Genomic DNA, 5,938 nt, shown 5'->3' on the forward strand with positions numbered 1-5,938 from the left:
GAATGATACAGAAATAGCCTTCAATCTTCTCAGCACTGCTGAGGCACTTCTTCCTACTAAATCCCTGCTTTCAACATTACCCAAGAGTTTCAGCTGACAGTATTCTGTTGGTTTTTCCTGGTGGTAGGCAACATGAAACTTAGCTGCGATCGAGGATAATCATAGAACAGTTTGGGTTGGAAGAGGATCTTGAAGAATACTTACCTTTTCTGCAGATATCCAGACAGAAGTTCTTGTGTACGCACACAAATGCCCACAGAGCCAACACAGTCTGTGCTAAAGGCAGTGCAAAATCTCCATCAATTCACCTGGAGCACACTTGGATTGTAATGGTGTGGGAAATCTGAAGGGAAGAATTCAACATGTCTGGGAAGAGTGTATGTGCTGAGGATTTTCAGCCACTTTGCTATCACAGAAATCAGCACATAGAATGCAATTGCTTTTATATCACCTGACTATCTACAGGATCTGAGTAAAAATTAGCAAAAAATGGATTTATCGCAGATATGTCCCAAAATGAGCCATCCCAGTTTCCTGGCAGAAGCTGAAGGACCTAAGGAACAGACAGAGATTGTCATTTGTCTCGGGTGAGATGTACTTCTTTCTCATCACCTGAAAACGGCTTGCTGCCTCAAAATCCAGCTAGAACCATAGCTGCTTCTATACTGCAGGGTTGCTGATGGTTACTTATGTTACATATGGCAGAGCTGTGACCCTTCTTGCCTACATGGAGTTATGGTTCATGTTGAAGAGTACCAAGAAGGTGAAATAAGGGTCCGGTTCCGGCAGGGGACAGGTCAATATGGTCATGACATTCACCTTCAATTCCAGTCACCATTTTCCTCCACACTTTCAGATGGAGTCAACATCGCAGGAAGATAAAACCCCAAGAAACTTCAGGCTCATCTGACTTCTAATCTTCCTTCCAGCCCCACTGACCTTCCGAACCAAACCTGGAATATTGGAAATAATCAAAGTAGAACTAAATCCAATGAGTTTACATTGCATATAAGCAACATTTCTGCCCCTCCCTCTCCCCTGCCCCCCAGCCCCTCAATTATTAGGTAAAAAAGTTAATCGAGACTCCAGAACCTACCTAATAGGAGATAAGTTCAATGGCTGACCACAGTAATTTAAATTACACTGTGAGTTTGTTAGAGCCCTAACATCTCCTGTTTGCTCCTCTAAATACACTGTGTATAAAAACAATATATATTGGTCTATGTCCTACCATCTGCTAATTTTCACACATCACTCTATTTATTTTCATTTTTGAAGATACTAGCATATTTTGGTATACAATTACAGAACCTGAAAACTCAATTAATGTACTATTTACCTGAGTGTTAACTAAAACAATGTATATAAATGCACTAGAAAAAATTTTCTTACAGATTGTAAATGAACTCTGAAGAACTGACCCAGTGCCAATCTTTTCAGCAGCTCTCTCAATACAGGCAATTATTTTAGTTAATGGCCCAACACAAAGTCCCAGGGTACACACATAAACCCACACTTTCCAAGAGAGATTCAAGGAGGGATTACATTAAAAGTTTTAGTAAAAACTGCAGTTTTGTTCTCATCATGAATTATTACCCATTCATTTTGTCTGTGAACATAAACTTATAATTTACGCTTATTTTAAGACTGCTTCTCATTAAACATAGTAGCTTATGGAAGATATGTGGCCAGCATAAATAAAAAGACACTGTCCATATCTTACATCTTTATATCTTTTCATATGAGTCCAGCTTTGCCTACACTTGTCTCCAATGAAAGAAAACTTTTATATTGCCTTCCCTCTTCAGTAGTATTTGTCAGGTACTTTTTCCCCCCTTTCTGACATTCTGTTAAGGGAATCTGTGTTTGACCACTGAGGATATGTATGCCTCCTCAACATCCTTCTTTTCCATTCCTTAGCCAAAGATGGACCTTATATAACTTGAGTGTCAATGAAGAAAGCAGTGAACTCGTTTTGACTGCAATAAGATGAAAAGCCTGTTGATTAGCAGGAAGACATAGGTACAGTTTCCACATTAGCACTTGGGGCTAACTAATAATTTGATTGGTTGATTGATTGGTTTAAATAATTTTTGCTGGGAGGCTAAAAATGACCAGTGCCAATATTATATCACTTTTATGTAGGAGCCTGTTACCATCCATCAGGAATCATTTGCAAACTATTTTCCACTCAGAAAATAAAAACAACTAAGCAGACCAAATGCAGACAAGCTTTGATAAGCTGTCTTACAGAAATAATACAACTGATACAATCAAAATAAGCAGAATAGTTACAGAGGGATGTAGCCAGGACTGGATCCACAGTGATGCCACACCAGCCAAGAGCACTGATCTAACTGTGGCCCCAGTAACAGCAGCTGATAGGTACCCAGGGATTGTAAGTAGGAATGAAGCTCTGACTTCTAACCAGAGCAAACTCTCCCTATTTGTATCATGAAAGAAAATGTCCCGGCCCATTTGACTTGATGTTTCTTGCTAATCATTTAAGGCTAATTACCATTAGTCTCTAAGGCATGCGGCAATCCTGTGACCTGCTGCTCCTGACAGCCCAACAGGGCACAGTTCAGTTATATCTGGGAGCTGCTGTTATGTTCCAGTTAGCCAACATGGAGACCTTTGATTAAACAGCTTAACACTGTTTCCTTCTGCTAACCCATCCCCTTGTGTGGGAGCTGGAAGTACCTTGCCTGGAGGCACAATGCATCCCTACAGGCAGGAATTCAGGATTGTCTAACCCTGCCTCCCTGTCACTGGCTTCTTATTCTGAGAAGAGAAGCCTTTTAAACTTTCCAATGACCTCTTGACTTAGACATCGTTATCCTTCACTGTGGGAAGAACATACCTTTCCATCTTTTTTACTGTCTGGTTCAACCTCATTGGATTCATTGACAGAAACAGGAATAGATACATAAAATTGCTGTAATTGGGTCAGGCCATAGGTCTGATAGTGGCCAGTGATGATTGCCTAGAGAAAGAAAAGAAGAAGCAGTGCACAAACAGAAGGATCCTTCCCTTTGACAAATCTCTGCTACCAGCAGTTTCAAGGCCATCAGAGAGTTGGAGTTTGTATCCAGACAATCAACTTACGATGCAAATACTATGGTACCAAATAACAGCTAATACAAAACACATTACTTTTTTGAGCTCACAGATATGTTTTTCATTAAACAACACAAATGTGTATCTGCAATTGTATGTGACACAGATTCTTATGTATGAGTCATCAATGTGTTTTGCTGTGCTTCTGTATTTGCAAGGAGACATACGGGCTGATCTTTTTTTTCCATAATAAGCACATTAAGTAATTTCTTTTTTTATCAACAGGATTTCCCTAATTATCTTTTAAGCTATTTTATTGCACTCTCCCCCATCCTACTCTGCTTTTTATCAGAAGCCTCGCAATTTCTATAATCCAATCCTCTCATTTCCCAGTCCCATTACTGACAAAGGTGTCACACACACATTCCCTACCTTTGTAACAAAGATCAGTTTGCATAGGCAAGCTGCAGTCCTGCAAGCTGTTCAGCACTGTGGACCTGTTCTGCACCCTGCTGAAATCACAATCTAGTCTTTAAAAGGTTATGTAGGGTTTGACCAACTTAATCAAGCTTAGAGGTAGGGCGCTATAAGAGACATTACTAAATCTACCCCAGTGCACAGCACATTACACTCTGTAACTTTCTGGTTTTGCAGTGCAGTACACTTCTTCTGTCATTTGATGTACAATTCAGTCTGATAATTTCTTCTGTATGTTGCTCTGCAAGAGCATCAAGTGTGGCTAGAGATAAATGTGCTAGGACTTAAAAAAAAATAAAATAAAGCATGATATTCAATATCAGTATTCATGTAACTGGGAAAAGCATTGCTTGCAAAACAGACTGTATCATTTGAAATGTGGGAGGTGATTTTAATCTTGCTAACCAGTGCATGCTGGTGCAGGTGAAGTCTCAGCTGGGTGCAGGTGGTTGGACAAGCACAACAAAACAATGCTTATGCTTTAGCAAACATACCCTGATTTAAACTTGTGGTCGTGAATTGTGTTTTCTGTTTGCTTTGGGTTTTGTTTTTTAACAAAAAAATGGAACCAAAATCAGACAGCTGATAAGGCAAGCAAAGGTGAGGCCTCCTGTATCCTTACTTTTGGGTATACCAACCTCCCTGGATTTAGTCCATCAGGAAACGAAGAAAAGAAGTGTCTGGATCTAGGTCTCTGCCTAGGTGATCAGGAGCAGTGGGAGGGCATCTCTGCTGGTGTCTCCTCAGTACTCTGCTGCTTGCTGTCCTTCGCTCGCAGTGACGGAAAGCTTTGACCGGGCCACATCTCCGCTTCTGGAGGGAAAAGCAAAGCCTTCTCTTAGGGCTATTTCAGCTCCCAGGACCCTTATGCTACCCCGAATGTCCTAGCAGCTGCCCAACGAGCATTTCTGTCTTTCACATACTCTTCCCCTGCTTACACAATCTGCAGCTAGTATTTTCCTTTTCTCCTTTTCTCTTTCTTTTTTTTTTTTTTTTTTTTTTTTTTTCCCTAATCGCAGAAAGGCCTCCCCGCCTAATCTAATTCCCACTCCTTTGTCACAAGCAGATGTCACTTTTACATCTGTGAGTCTGCTCAATCGCTCCGTCTCCTCCAGCCCAGCAGATGTTGCCGCCGCCGCGGCCGCCGGGACAGAGGGGAAAAGCAAAGCGCAGATCCCTCTGCTGGCCGCCACCCGAACGCCACGGGTGTCGGCCGGGAAAGGGACGGAGCAATAAGAATGGATTATTCTTATTCTTATTCTTATTCTTATTCTTATTCTTATTCTTATTCTTATTCTCATTCCTATTATTATTATTATTATTATTACTAGTCCTTCTTCCTCACCATCATCATTACTATTGCGAATCCCCCCATCCCAACTGGGTAGTCATCAGGAGACCAACCCAGAACGTGTCCGGTGGCCTGGCACCCTAAGCTAGGGCGGAGAGGGAGGGTGGCCGCCCGCTGAGCTCCGAGCAGGCAGCGCCGGTGCTCCCTGCCCGCGCAGGGCCAGCCTGAGCAGCCTCTGCGAGCGGGGCGGCAGGGACAACAAAAACTCGGAATTTTTTTCTCCCGGGCGTGGCAGGTAACGCCGAGACGCATCGGGAACAGGAACGTGTCCCCGCACTGTCCCTCTGTGACCGGGGGACCGCCAACACCTGTCCCCGGCCCGCCCGTACTGTCACCCGGCTCCCCGGCCGCGCTGCGCTGCGCGCCCCGTCCTGCCCAGCCCTGCAAGCCCGGGGCCGGCCGCGCTGCGGGGGGATGCTCAGGCCGCTCCCTCCGAATAAAGCAACGCCAAGGAAACTCTCATTCGTATTTAACATTTTATTCCGGCGGGTAGGACGGTCGCGGCGCGGTCGGAGGCGCTTTCCCATGGTCGGCGGCGGCCGTACAAAGGCGCGCTGTTCCCTGTTTTGTTCCGCTGCCTCCGAACATTCCTCCTGCAGCCTGAGGGGAGTGGGCCGGGCCCCTCTCAGTACTCAAGCAGAGGAAAGAAAAGTGTTTTTTATATACTCGGCGTGTTTTTCTCCGCCACCCGACCCCGTCGCGCCTCCGGCCGCCCCGCATCCCGCACATCCCGCACATCCCGCGCACCCCGCGCACCCCGCACATCCCGCGCTGCCCGGCTGGGCCAGAGTTTACGATCGAGACAAAAGGGCTCTTCTGGAAGGGGGGAAAGAAAAGAGGGGGTGAAGCAAACGGGAGGCTCTAATTCCATTTGTGTCGCCTGGAAATCAGAAGGGGTTTTTCCACACTTCGCCTTGATTTGATTATTCCTTGGAGATGGTTTCTCTGCCCCCAGCCAGACGCGTGGGGGAAGGCCGCTGAGGCAGTTGGCCTATAGTGGGAATAATCAAATTACCCATTTGCTGCAAGTTTTTCGGCAGAACCGCTCGC

The sequence above is a fragment of the Catharus ustulatus genome, chromosome 5 (assembly GCF_009819885.2).
Source record: "Catharus ustulatus isolate bCatUst1 chromosome 5, bCatUst1.pri.v2, whole genome shotgun sequence".
NCBI lineage: Eukaryota > Metazoa > Chordata > Aves > Passeriformes > Turdidae > Catharus > Catharus ustulatus.